A 14,580-nucleotide genomic window follows, 5' to 3' on the forward strand; every position below is an offset into this window, starting at 1 on the left:
GTTTTTTGGTTTTTTTTTTTCCCCCGCTGCGATCCACGGGTCCAGTCCAGTTTGATCAGGTCTGCCTCGGATCGCTAGGTCTGGTCTGGTCGAGCTGCAGACTCCGGGTTGCGGGGAGGGGGGAGCTCTCTCTTTTGCCCTCTGGGTCCCTGACGTGGGAGGCTTCTCGTTTGCCCCTCTTTATCCGCTCTCTGGGGTGCTCAGATGTTGATGGTAGCCCTGTGGCTCCTCTGAGTCCTCTGTGTGGGAGTTTCCCACTGGCTGAGAGAGTCCGAAGAGCCACGGTTTCCCCGCCGAGGGCCTCCCCTCCCCCCTCTCTGGGAGCCGCGGGGACCAGGATCGCTGATCTGATGGGGAGGGAGCGGAGTTCTCCTTACCTCTCCCCACTTCCTCCGGGGGCCCAGCACGTTCCGCTCTCAGATGTGCGGCAGTGTGGATCCCTCCGCTCTAGGTTTTCACTGTCTGGGATTCCGTTGTTGGTCTGTGGCTGTTGCTTTTGTTGTATCTTGTGGGGGAAGAATTCACGGGAAAGCTCACTCCGCCATGATGCTGACGTCACTCCAATTTTCTTGTTTTTTAATGTAAGGATTTATAGCTTATAAATTTCTCCCTTAACTGCTTTCTCTGTGTTCTGTAGGTTTTGGTTTGTTGTGTTTTCATTTTCATTCATCTCTAAGTTTTTTTCTGATTTCTCCTTTGATCCATTGGTTATTTAGAAGTGTGTTAATTTTTACAAATTTGTGAATTTTCCAATTTTCTTTCTGTTGTTGATTTCTAACTTCATGCCATTGTGATCAGAGAAGATACTTTGTATGATATCTGTCTTTTTAAATCTATTGAGACTTAATTTGTGAGCTAATATATGATCTCTCCTGGAAAATGTCCCCTGTGCCCTTGAGAAGAACGTGTATGCTGTAGTTGTTGGGTCAGGTGTTCTGTATATGTCTGTTAAATCTAGTTGGTTTATTGTGTTAAGAACTCTGTTTTCTTATCTTCTATCTGATTGTTCTATCCATTGTTGAGAGTGGGGGTATCGAAGTCTCCAACATCGAAGTCTCCAACTGCTATTGTAGAGCTGTCTATTTCTCCCTTTAATTCTGTCAATTTTTGCTTCATATATTTTGCTGGTCTGTTATTAGATGTGAAAATGTTTATAAAGGTTGTATCTTCTTGCTGTGTTGAACCTTTTATTAGTATATAATATCCCTCTTTGTCTCTTGTAAATTTTTTGATTTAAATTATATTTGGGCTGATATTAGTATAGCTGACCCTGCTTTCTTTTGGTTACTATATGCATGAACTATCTGTTCACTTTCAATTTATTTGTGTATTTGGATTTTAGGTGAGTATCTTGTAGACAGCATATAGTTGGATCATGTTTTTTTTTTTTCTATTCTACCAGTGTCTGCCTTTTGATTGCACAGCTAAATCCATTTATATTTTAAGTAATTACTGATAAGGTGGGACTTCTGTCAGTTTGCTCTTTGTTTTTTATATGTCTTATAGCTCTTTTGTTCCTCATTTCCTGCATTACTGTTTTCTTTTTGGTTTAGTTGATTTTTTTGTAGTGAAACATTTAAATTCCTTTCTCATTCCTTTTTGTGTACAACGATTTTCTTTGTCATCACCATAGGGATTACATTGAAAGTTTTAAAGCTATAACAGTCTAGTTTGAATTCATGCCAGCTTAACTTCAATAACATACAAAACTATGCTCCTTTATAGCTCCATCCCCACTCCCTTATGGTTCTTGATGTCACAAAATTACATCGTTATACATTGTAGTCTCAAAAACATAAACTAATACTTTTTTAAGTGTATTAGTCTCTTAAATTATGTAGAAAACATGTGGAATTATATACCAAAGTTATAATATTACTAGCTTTTAGACTAATAATTTTTAGAAGTTACATTGGTCTTTTAAATCATGTATAAAACAAAACGTGGATTTATAAAGCATTTTTACAATAATAGTAGCTTTTATAATTGTGTATTTATCTTTATTGAGATCTTTATTTCTCTATATAGCTTTGAGTTACTGTCTAGTGTCCTTTCATTTCATGCTGCAGGACTCCCTTGAGCATTTCTTTCAGCACAGGTCTAGTTGTAACAAACTCCCTCAGGTTTTGTTTATCTGGGAATGTCTTAATCTCCCCCTCATTCTTGAAGGACAGTTTTGCTGGATAGAGGATTCTTGGTTGACAATTATTTTACTTTTAGCACTTTAAATATATTGGCCCACTGCCTTCTAGCCTCCGAAGTTTCTGATGAGAAATCTGAAAACCTTCTTTAGGATTCCTTGTATGTGATGATTTGCTTCTCTCTTGCTGCTTTCAGAATTTTTTCTTTATCTTTGGCTTTTGAAAGTTTGAGTATGATGTGTCTCCATGTGGTTCTCTTTGAGTTCATCATACTTGGAGTTTGTTTAGTTTCTTGGATGTTTATATTCATGTCTTTCATCAAATTTTGGAAATTTTTAGCCATTATTTCTTCCCAGTATCCTCTCTGCCCCATTCTCTCTCTCTTCTCCTTCTGGAACTCCTACAGTGTATATGCAGGTCTTCTTAATAGTGTCCACAGGTGCCTTAGGCTCTGTTCACTTTTTTCAATCTTTTGTCCTTCTCTTCCTCAGACTCGATAATTTCCATTGTCCTTTCTTCAAGTTCACTGATTATTTCTTCTGCCTGCCCAAATCCACCTTTGAATCCCTCTGGTGAATTTTTCTTTTGAGTTATACTTTTCAGCTCAAGAATTTCTTTTTGGTTTCTTTTTAGGTTTTTTATCTCTTTATTGATATTACCATTTTGCTCATACATCATTTTCTTGACTTTTTGCACATTTTCCTTTAGTTCTTTGAGAACCTTCAGAATAGTTGTTTTAAAATCTTTGTCTAGTAGCTCTGCCTTCAGGTGTTTTTTTAGGGACAGTTTCTGTTGGTTTAGTTTTTTCCTTTGAATGGTCCACACTTTCCTGTTTGTTTGTGTGCCATGTGGTTTTTTTGTTGAGAACTGGATCAAATAATGTGCTAACTGGAGAAATCAAATTCTCCCACTTCCCTAGGGTTAGCTGTTTTTGTTGTTGTTATTTTTATCATTGTAGGCTGTCTCTGTGCCAAGGGTCAGCCTAAGGTATAAACTTGAGGTCTTCTCATATCTTTTTCCCTAGGAATGCATACTTTCTGATTTTCCCTGTGTATGCAGTTGCTTTTTTTTTTTTTTTTGGTGAGAAAAATCAGCCCTGAGCTAACATTCATGCTAATCCTCCTCTTTTTGCTGAGGAAGACCAGCTCTGAGCTAACATCTATTGCCAATCCTCCTCCCTTTTTTTTTTCCCCTAAAGCCCCAGTAGATAGTTGAATGTCATAGTTGCACATCCTTCTAGTTGCTGTATGTGGGACGCGGCCTCAGCGTGGCTGGAGAAGTGGTGCGTCGGTGCGCGCCTGGGATCCGAACCTGGGCTGCCAGTAGCGGAGTGCACGCACTTAACCGCTAAGCCACAGGGCTGGCCCGTCATTGACTTTTGGTAGCATTACTAATATATACCTTGGAGAAGGTCTTTTTATATTGATGTAATTAGGAGTTCTGTTGGCTTCGTTTGCATGTAATTCCAGCTCCTTCTCCAGGTTTTGGAAGTTCTCAGCTATCATTTCTTTGAACAAGCTCTCTGCATTTCCTAATTGAGTCGGATATTTCTTGGAGAATTTCTTCATTTCCTTTTAGTCTTAGTTCTCTCTCCTCCACCTGAAGCATTTCTATACTTCTGTTCTCTAAATTACTAATTCTGTCCTCCATAATGTCAGCTCTGTTTTCTAAGGATTCTAGATTGTTTTTTATCTCATTCGTTGTGTTCTTCATCTCCAGCATTTCTTTTTTCTTTTGCTGAGGAAGATTCGCCTTGAGCTAACATTCATGCCAGTCTTCCTTTATTTTTTAGCATGTGGGCTGCCCACACAGCATGACCGCTGACAGAGCAGTGTTGGTCCACACCTGGGAACCAAACCTGGGCTGCTGAAGCAGAGTGCACTGCACTAAACCACTAGGCCACCAGGAGTGGCCCTCCAATATTTCTGTTTGGTTTTTTTTAAGAGTTTCAATCTCTTTTGTGAAGAATTCCCTCTGCTCATTAATTTTATTCCTGAGTTCACTGAACTGTCTTTCTGAGTTTTCTTGTAACTCTTTTGAATTTCATGATAACTATTTTTAATTCTCTGTCACTTAGATTGTAAATTTCTGTGACTTCAGGGTTGGTTTCTGGACACTTATTATTTTCATTCTGGTCTGGAGTGTTAATGTGTGTCTTCTTGGTGTTCGATGGGGTGGACCTTTGCCGGCGCATAGTGGTAGTATCTGGTCGCAGATTCCACCTGCCACCACTGGGGAGGCTGGAGCTGTGTTTTCTGAGCCTGCCACGTCCACTGGCAGTTGTGCCCATCCGTTGGAAGGTGTGCCAACGGGTCCCTCTGCATTTGCCTGTTGGCCACTGCTGCTTTACACATGCAGGCGAAGGTGCTCTGGCGTGGATCCCTTGCCCGGGCTGACGGGCTGTCTGGTGCGTCAGGTGGGATTGGGGGGAGGGGGCACTTTCTTTCCCACCTATGCTCTCACCCTGCACTCACTGGTGGCCTTCCTGGGCTGCTTGGCGTGGTGGGGGTGCCCCCATGGTGACCGAGCTGCCTTGGTGTGGAGCGTTTCTGCGGGCTGGGGAGCAACTCCGAGAGCAAAAGCATTCCTACATTGGGCTGCGTTTCCCCCCGTCTCCTCTCTGAGTTGCATGCTGGCTGCTGCGTGAGGTCCCACACCCTAGATCACTGCTGCTGGGGATGGGGAGGAGATCTGCTCACCTCCTTCCATTGTTTCCTGAGGGATCTGGTACCCCCACCTTCAGACGTATGGCTGCATGGATCTCTCAGACATCTGTTGTGCTGTGTGGATGTCCTCTGTTAGTTAATGAATGTCCTTTTCGTTGTGTCTTAGTGGGGAGAGACTAAGGAAACAACTTACTCCTCCATGATGCTGACATCACTCTTGATAGAGATGAATTCTTATCCAGTATCTTCATTTTGTAGAAGAGGAAATTAAAACTCAGAAATGAGGCTGACCTGGTGGCATAGTGGTTGGGTTTGTGTGCTCTGCTTCAGTGGCCCAGGGTTCGCAGGTTCGGATCCCGGGTGCAGACTTACACGCCACTCATCAAGCCACACTGTGGCAGTGTCCCACATACAAAGTAGAGGAGGATTTGCACAGATGTTAGCTCAGGGACGATCTTTCTCTAGCAAAAAGAGGAATATTTGCAACAGGTGTTAGCTCAGGGCCAATCTTCCTCACCAAAAATAAAACAAACCTCAGAGAGATTAGTTCTGTTGCGTAAGTATATGTAGCAAAGTAATAGCTAAAATGAGACTATAATCTAGGTTTACTGACTCCTAGTCATAGTATCTTAGTGTAGCGTGAAATAATGCAAATAGCTATATTGGTGTTTTTGGGGGTGGGGGGTGGTTGCAGAGAAATCAGGCTTTAGCTGGAAGGTGGATGTAGGGTCAAGAGATATTTTCTAAAAGTGGGAAAAATTGTAGCATTTTGTATGCTGAGGGGAATAATCCAATAGAGGGGGAAGTTGATTGGAGAGAAGAGACAGTTGCTTATACTTCATGTATTTGAATAGGCATGTAAGTAGAGCAACTGATCATAGTAGGAATACCAACAGTCCATTGTTACTAACAGTGGGGAATGTTGATTACATGGACTCAGGTGCCAGTAGATAAGTAGATGTGGTAAGAGTATGTGCACGTACTTTCCTTATCTTTTCAATGATACAGGAAGCCAGCCCACTAGAGTAGTGAGGATTAGGAGAGAGAATGTTAGATTTGAAGAGAGTTAAGAAGTGTGAAATAGTGCTCTATGAGAATGGGGGAGTGAATGGACTACTGAATTACAGAGTAGCATCAAATACACATTCGAGGTTAGTGCACATGAATTTACAGTGATTACATGAATCAGTCAGCATGGATGCATGGTTTTTTTTCTTGTCACTTTTTACTACAAGAGTTCAGATATGGAATAGGCAGAGAGTTAGATAATCTAGGATTGGGGTTTTGCCAGTTGTTTGAGGGAAAGAGAAGAAGGCTAAGGAAGTTGAGCGTTTGCATAAAGGAATGTTGGTAATGATGGACTGTGGAATCTAAGCCAAGGACTTGTTTTAGGGGAAAGGGTTGAATAGAATGGAATTTTAATCCTGTGAATATTCACTCTTTTCAACAAATGGTTCTAGGACAATTAGAAATTCATATACACAAAGAAAGAACCTCGACCTTTACCTCACACCATTCACAAAAATTAACTTCAAATGGACCACAGACCTAAATGTAAGAACTAAAACGATGAAACTTCTGGAAGAAAATACAGGAGAAAATCTTAGTGGACTTGGGCTAGTAAGAATTTCTTAAGACACAAAAAGCATGAAGTATAAGTGGGAAAATCACTAAATTGGATTTCATTGAAATTTAAATCTTTGAATCTTTGAAACTCTCTGTTAAGAAAATGAAAAGGCAAGCCTCAGACTTGGAGAAAATATTTGCAAAACGTGTATTTGACAGAGGATGTGTATCCAGAAAATATAAAGCACTCTTGCAACTCAAGGAGACAGACAACTTCATAAAGAAAGGCAAAAAACTTGAATAGAAAGTTCATCAAAGAAGGTAAATGGATGCCAAAGAAGCACATGAAAAGATTCTCAATGTCATAAGTCATTAGGGAAATGTAAATTAAAACCATAATGAGATACCACTACACACCAGAATGACTATAATTAAAAAGATTGGTCAAGTGTTGGCAAGAATGCAGACCAACTGGAATAGATTGTACCCATAAAACCATCTGGTGGGATTGTAAAATAGAACAGCTACTTTGGGCGACAGTTGGACAGTTTGTTTAAAATTTAATGTAAACTTACCATACAACCCATCCATCCGTTTTACTTCTAAGTATTTATCCAAGAGAAACAAAAGCAATATGTCCACATAAAGACTTGTACACAAATAGTAGCTTTATTGATAATAGCTAAGTACTGGAAACAGCTGACATGTCCATCAACTGGTATATAGATTAACAAATATTGGTACATCCATACAATGGAATACTTCTCAGGAATTAAAAGAAAAGAACTATTGATACTTAACAACATGGATGGATCTCAGAATAATTAGGCTAAGTGAAAGAAGTCAGACTAAAGAAGAACACATACTGTATGATACTGTCGGGGGAAGAGGGAGAATCTCTCTCTGTCTTTTTTTTTAAGGTTTTTTTGGCTGGCCAAATAATCAACAAGACAGGTTAGCAGGAGAAAATAATATCAAGTTTAATAATATGTATATATGGGAGAAGCTCAGAAATGAGCAACTCGTCCCTCTGTCTAAGCTGTTTGTTTAAGTATTGTAGCTAAAGGCGAAGGAACATGTTGGGGGTGGGTAGTGGCCTGGGACTTCAGAGGGCAGAAGGACAATTCTTTTCAGGGTCATCTATTGATAATTTGGTCAGGGAGAGATAGAGTTTTTTGATCAAAGGGGCTTGGTGCCCCTCCCATTGCAACATCTATTTTACATTATCTTTATAGCCATCATGATAGAAGATCTGTTCCAGGAATGAGCCACCATGCCAGATTCTCTAGGCAGGTAGTGGGGGAGGTCAAATATCCTTATTGTCTTCAGCTCGAAATAATCCGCATACCAGAGTGGTGCTTCCTGGGGCAGCTTGCCCTGAGCACCATCAATACTTATTTAAATTCTGGAAAATGCAAACTAATTTGTAATGACAGAATACATAGATGATCAGTAGTTCGAGGAGATGAGGGTGGGAGTGGAATGGGTTACACAGGGGCATGAGGAAACTTTTGGGGATGATGGAAATGTTTGATATCTTGATTACAGTGATAGTTTTATGGGTATAAATGTATGTTAATTCATCAAATTGTACATGTTAAATAGGTACAGTTTATTTTATATCCCTTATACCTCAAAGCGTTAATAGAACTGCCAGAGTGATCGAATTAGTGGAATATGGTAATCTTCCTTCCATGCTTTTGAATATAATGCTTAGCTTGTAAATCATCTCTTTGAGGTGTTGTCAGTTATTTTGTTCTTATTTACCATTGTTCTTTTCATGTTAGATTTTCCAGTTTTTAAGGACAGATGCTATGTTTTGTTGGATTTTACAAGTCCTAGCAAAGTTGGTAAGAACTTAGTACTTTTGGGTGATGTTGCTAAAACCTAATATAATAGAATAAAAAGGCTATACTTTAGTTGATACCTTTATTTTGGGCTAGAATTCTGACATTTTATATACTTATTTAATCTAAACCAAGAGAATTATGTTTTAAAATAATAATATTTTGAACGTTTAGAATGTACTACACTCATTACTGAAAATATTTTTCTTCTTTGCCTGAGCATTCTTGAGGGCTGGCCTTTACAGTTCACTGAATATATAAATATTAGGGTTAGATTAAGAAGAGAGTTGAATTGCCTGAATTGAATTTTATCTGATTAAAGTCTTAGTGAGAAGTGAAGTGGCATAAAAATTATGGAAATATGTATAATTAGTATGTGGTGGGTCAAAAACTTATATATACCTAATTGACTTGTAACTTTGGTGATCATATCTGGGTATTTCTAATATACCTGTGTAGTTTCCATTGGTTGGGTTGAGGGCCGGGAGAGATGGTGGGGAGGGGGTGAGGGTAATTATTGATTACAAGAAAGGGAGAGAACTCCATGCTTTAAATTTTTTTTTTCTTATTACTATTATTAGATACCATTTAAGGAGCAATTTTTAGTTCTAGGAACTGTGAAAAATATGTTCTTTGCATTATCTTATTTAATTCTCACAACAGTTGTAGGAAGTAGATCTCATTGCCGTTTTATCAATGAGGAAACTAAGACTAGACATCTAAGACGTTACCCAAAGATACACAGCTAACAAGTGCCTTTAAATAATGGGCTCACTCCAAAGCCCAGGCTTTTAACCACTGTGCTAAATTGTGTCTTTGTTAATAAGGCAGCCATCTCCAGGATTTTAAAAGAAAGTGTCCCTTTGAATGTCCATTAGCCCTGGAGAATCACTTTTATAGCATATGGACACATAAACACATCTGATCCCTTATTGGAGAATTACTGTGTTATATATATATAATATATTACTATATTGTATTCTTTTTGAAGTATTCTTCTTGGTTAAGAGAAACAGTTTCTTAGAATTGGGAGTACTAGAGAACACAATAGATTTGTAAGCATTTTTGTGAGCACATAAACAATTTTTTAAAGTCAGGCAGTGAGTAGAAGGCTTAAATAAAATACAGCCTATGAAAGGAATCCTTGAATTATTATCAGTTTTACTCACTGGACAGTCTCACTTTGTCCTTATTACTCACTTTAATACAGCACTGTGTCTTAGTATTTTATATTCTCATATTTGCATGTTCATTCATTCACAAAACAGTTTAAGCCGAGGCACTGTAGCTACCTGTTCTTTGTAGTCACTGTGCTTTTAGTAAGGTTCTCTTTCTTTGGCCATATTTACTGAGTAGGGTAAACACAAGGAAGTTTGATAAAACTATATTCATCACTGAGCAGAGGACATTCTTCAAAGTAGTAAATGTCTACTGAGCTACTTGATTATGTCTTTCTCATTTCTGTCTCCACTCGGGTTTCTTGTCTATGCATTTGGTCAGTAGTGTTGTATAAAACGTGGAGGTCAAGAGAAAGATCCGTTTGAGTGTAAAGGACTGGGTTGGGAAAAAATGTTGCTAAATCACGAATTTCCTTAGGAGGTAGCTGGACGAATGTTGCCTGGTATAAAATAGAAGCACAAGGAGAAATAATGACTTCAAGAATGGAACTCTTGAATAAATTTTCAGTGTAGTAAAGCATAAAGTATGTGTTCCCATTGAAACCATCTCAAATGACCTACAGTGAAGGAGAAAGAGCATAAATTGGAGACTTTTTTAAAATCTGAAAAACGTGACTACCTTTCATTTCTAAACTGTGTTCACTTATTTACTCTAGAGAGATTTAAGATTGACTCTGGGGCAATTGAACAAAATTTGACATACTGAAATTTAATGTATATTTGTTTATTATGCTTGTCTTTTCCTGTTTCTTGTTAATGGCAAATTGTGAATGCTTGATGATATAAGAAATTTGAAATTAGGATATTTTGAAGATAAACTCCTTCAAGATATAATATATGAATGTATTTTACTAGAAAGTATATAGAATCTATTTTGGCTTTTTCTTGATTTTCATTTATTTTGATAGGAATTGTCTTCAGTTGGTTCATTTATTCTGCTCCTTATTTCTCTGCTATTTGAGGTTATCAGGAATTTCATTTTGGTAGTCCTTTCTGTACTGGGTTCTCAGAAGAGAGTCCCTTATAACACTAAGTATAATATAGCTGACATTATTCAAAGCATTAGTTGCTATATGTGACCAAAAAAAGATGAAAACAGCCTAAAATATATGATATCTAAGATTCTTGTGCATATGTTTGGGGAGAGTGAGGATTGCCACAGGAGAAACGTTATAGAATTTTATTCTTATGTAGTTTGAAATGGACATACAGAAGAGAAAAACTCCCCCCCCCCCCCACTTTTGTCTCCCCTTACGCAAAAGTGTTTGGGAAACACTGACTTTTTTTTTTTCTTTTTCCTCACGTCACATGATGTTTTCCTGTTGAGGGTGAAATTAGGCAGATTTTCAGAGTATTTTCCCTGATACTTAAGGACTCTTGACATCATGCACACTTATGCTCTTTGGGGACATTTTTATAGACTCCTTCTGAAGTTGCTGAAACCCTTATCAAAAGTGCTTCAACTTGTATCAGTGAGGGTTAATTGAATGATCAAATGCTGCCTCTTTCAGCTTTTATGGCAAGAGTTTACCTCCTTCCCTTCATTGGTTATTAACTATTTGCTTTTGATAATAGATATCTGATTTATACTTTATAGTATTTATTTATGCATCTTTATTTCAAAAAGTATTTGGGGATTATAGGCTTCTGAATAAAGCTGTTTGTCTTTCCTTTCCTCACCTTCATCTTGCGATAGTAATTACTCATGGGAATAAAGAGTAATCCTTTTGGGAGTTGGTGGGGATGTCAGTAGACAGGGAGATATTATAGATTATCTGTACTTTTTCCTCAAGATATTCTCCCCTCTTTTTTTTTTATTCTATTAAAATGATTTCTGTATTTGTCATGCTCGTTTATTCATTCATCTAACATATTCTTTTTTTTTTTGGTTATTGATGACTGCATTGACCACCGTTGGTGGTCACAAGAGATTAGTACCGTATAGCCTAGGTGTGTAGTAGGCTGTAGCATCTGGGTTTGTGTAAGTACACTCTATGATGTTTGCACAATAGCAAAATTGCCTAGCAACACATTCCTCAGAATGTATCCCTATAGTTAAGCTACACTTAACCACACATATATATATATATAAGTAATGGGACTTAAGGCTTGACCCATATGGAAGGAGTTCTAGAACATTCTTAATAGACTATGATTTATAATCTAACTTTGCTTTTAAAATAGACTACCCTCTAGATATGCTGAGTTACTAGCCTCGTACACGTCCTCCCCCCTCCCTCTTCGTTTTTCTTTACTGGGGGGAACAGGATATGTCTTCAGAATAATAAAGGGGTCTAATTTTTAGGTCATAGGTAGCATCAAAGAAGGAAGTATTTTGAGAGTTAAGAGCTTTTATTCTTCCTAGTTCATGAGTTAAGTCAGAAAGCTAACATAAAGGATTCAGTTCTCCATCAGCTGCCTCCTTAGACCAGATTTTGGGATGCAGATCAAGAGATGCAGGTGGTTACAAGACCATGAGTAGTATTAGGACCATGAGTAGTATTAGGACCAAGGCAGAATGATCTAGAACCTTTCTTGTGGATACCATTCTTCAGGTATGGTGAGAGAAGGGGGAGAGGCAGGGAAGACAAGATAAAAACTACCAATGCAAACCCTGGATTTAATTTGTGGGTTCCTGAAAATGAAGTTAAAAAAAAACACAAAATCTGATGGTGGATATTGTCTGAATTTATTCCTACATCTGCATTATATGCCTAGGATTCGTAGGTTTCAAACATTGTAATTATTTTTCTCTGTGTATAGATACATCTCATATAAACTCTGTGGATGCCAAATGATGAGTAGTCTACATTCTGTGTGTCTTTTCCTGTATCTTCATTCGCTCCTAAATTCATGGCAATGTTGTTTCCACCTACATTATTTTTCTAGATTTTATAGATTTTTCATAGATACTCTGTATTAGACTAAGGGATTTCCCTTCTATTCTTAATTTGTTGAAAGTATTTGTCATCAATGTTGAATTTAGTTGAATGCTTTTTATGCGTCTATTATGGTCATATGGTTTTCTCACTTAGTTTAATAATATGGTGGATTACATTGATTTTTGAATGTTGAGCCAGCTTTGCATCCCTGGGATAAACCCTACTTGGTCCTGATATATTGTTTTTTTATATAGTGCTATATTCTATTTGCTAATATTTTGTTTTTGCATATATGTTAACTAAGAGATATTGGTCTGTAGTTTTTTTGTAGTGTCTTTGTCTTGTATTAGAGTAATGTTGGCCTCACAAAATGAGGGGAAATGTTCCCTTCTCTTTTCTGCAAGAGATTTTGTAGAATTATTATTATTTCTTCCTTAAATAGTTTGTAGGATTAACTAGTAAAACCATCTGGGTCAGGAGTTTTCCTTTTTTGAATAGTTATAACTACAAATTAACTTTCTTTAATAGGTATAGAGTTATTCAGATATCTGTTTCTCCTTGTGAAGTTTTTGTAGTTTGTCTCAACTTTCAAGGAATTGATTCATTTCATCTAAGCTATCAAATTTATGGGCATAGAGGAGTTCATCATATTGTTTATTTTCCTCTTTAATATCTGTTCTATCACTGTTAATGTCCCCTGTCTTTCATTCCTGTTATGGTAATTTGTGTCTTTTCTATTTCTTGGTTAGCCTGGCTAGAAGTTTATCAATTTTTTTGATCTTTTCAGAGAACCAGCTTTTGCCTTCATTGGTTTTTCTCCATTGTGTTACTGTTCCCAATTTTATTGATTTCTGCTCTCATTTTTATTGTTTCCTTCCTTCTGTTTGATTTAGATTTAGTTTGCTCTTGTAAGTTTCCTAAAGCGGAAGTTTAGGCTGTTGATTTTAGGTCTTCTTTTCTAATATGTGCATTTAAAGCTATGAATTTTTTTCTGAGCACTGTTTTAGTTGCATGCTGTGAGTTTTGACATATTGTATTTTCATTTTCACTTACTTGAAAATATTTTAAATTTTCCTCTAGACCTCCTCTTTTACCGAGAGGTTATTTAGAAGTATATTGTTTAATATCCAAATATTTGGGGGAATTTCCCAAGATCTTTTGCTATTGATTTTAATTTAATAGCATTATGGTCTGAAGATGTACTTTGTATCGTTTTTATTTTTTTGGATTTTTAAGGTTTGTTTTATGGTGCAGAATGTGGTATATCTTTGTGAATGTTCCATGTGTATTTGAAAAGAATGTATATTCAGTTGTTGTTGGGTGGAGTGTTCTGCAAATGTCACTTAGGTTAAATTGGGTGATATTACTATTGAGGTCTCCTTCCTGATTTTCTGACTGCTTGCTTTATCAATTACTGAGAGATGAACGTTGAAAGTCTACAACTATAATTGTGAATTTGTCTATTTCTCCTGTCATATCTATTGGTTGTTGCCTCGTATATTTTAAAGCTCTGATTTTAAGTGCATACATATTTACGTTTGTTATATCTTCTTGGAGAATTGGCCCCTTTATCATTATGTAATGTCCCTTTTTATCCTTGGCAGTCTTTCTTGTTCTGAAGTCTAGTTTGTCTGAAATTGATTTGGCTATACTAGCTTTCTTTTGATTAGTGTTTGTATGGTATCTTTCTCCATTGTTTTGTCTCTTCCTATCTAAATCTTTAGTGGACTTTTTTTTTTAATTAATTTACTTATTTTTAAATTTTTTTTATTGTGAAATTTTTGTTGTACATTATTGTTTATCGGTCACCATATAAGTGCATCCCTCCACCCCTTGTGCCCACCCCCCTCCCCCCTAGCCCCTGGTAACCACCAAACAGTTCTATCTGTGCATGTGTTGGTTTATCTTCCACATATGAGTAAAATCATGCCCTGTTTGTCTTTCTCTTTCTGGCTTATTTCACTCAACATAATACCCTCCAGGTCCATCCATGTTGTTGAAAATGGGACGATTTTGTCTTTCTTTATGGCTGAGTAGTATTCCATGGTACATGTATACCACATCTTCTTTATCCATTCATCAGTCAAGGGACACTTGGGTTGCTTCCATGTCTTGGCTATAGTGAATGACGCTGCGATGAACATAGGGGTGCGTAAGCCTCTTTGGATTGTTGATTTCAGGTTCGTTGGGTAGATACCCAGTAGTGGGATAGCTGGATCATAAGGTATTTCTATTTATAATTTTTTGAGGAATCTCCATACTGTTTTCCACAGAGGCTGCACCAGTTTGCATTCCCACCA

General features: G+C 37.5%; 1 protein-coding gene across 2 annotated transcripts in view; it reads left to right on the forward strand.

Moving 5' to 3' along the window:
* TMCC1 (transmembrane and coiled-coil domain family 1) overlaps positions 1–14,580 on the forward strand; it is a 258,047-nt gene that overhangs the window by 57,288 nt on the left and 186,179 nt on the right. The window contains exon 1 of one of the 2 annotated variants that reach the window (XM_087431560.1): positions 562–581. The exons of the other annotated variant lie outside the window; for it this stretch is intronic. The gene's annotated coding sequence lies outside the window, so the exon portion shown is untranslated. Of the gene's footprint in view, positions 1–561; positions 582–14,580 lie in introns of those variants that run through there. 2 annotated transcript variants of the gene reach the window in all.

This window comes from Ceratotherium simum, chromosome 5 (assembly GCF_057802395.1).
Source record: "Ceratotherium simum simum isolate JZ-2026a chromosome 5, ASM5780239v1, whole genome shotgun sequence".
NCBI classification, from domain to species: domain Eukaryota; kingdom Metazoa; phylum Chordata; class Mammalia; order Perissodactyla; family Rhinocerotidae; genus Ceratotherium; species Ceratotherium simum.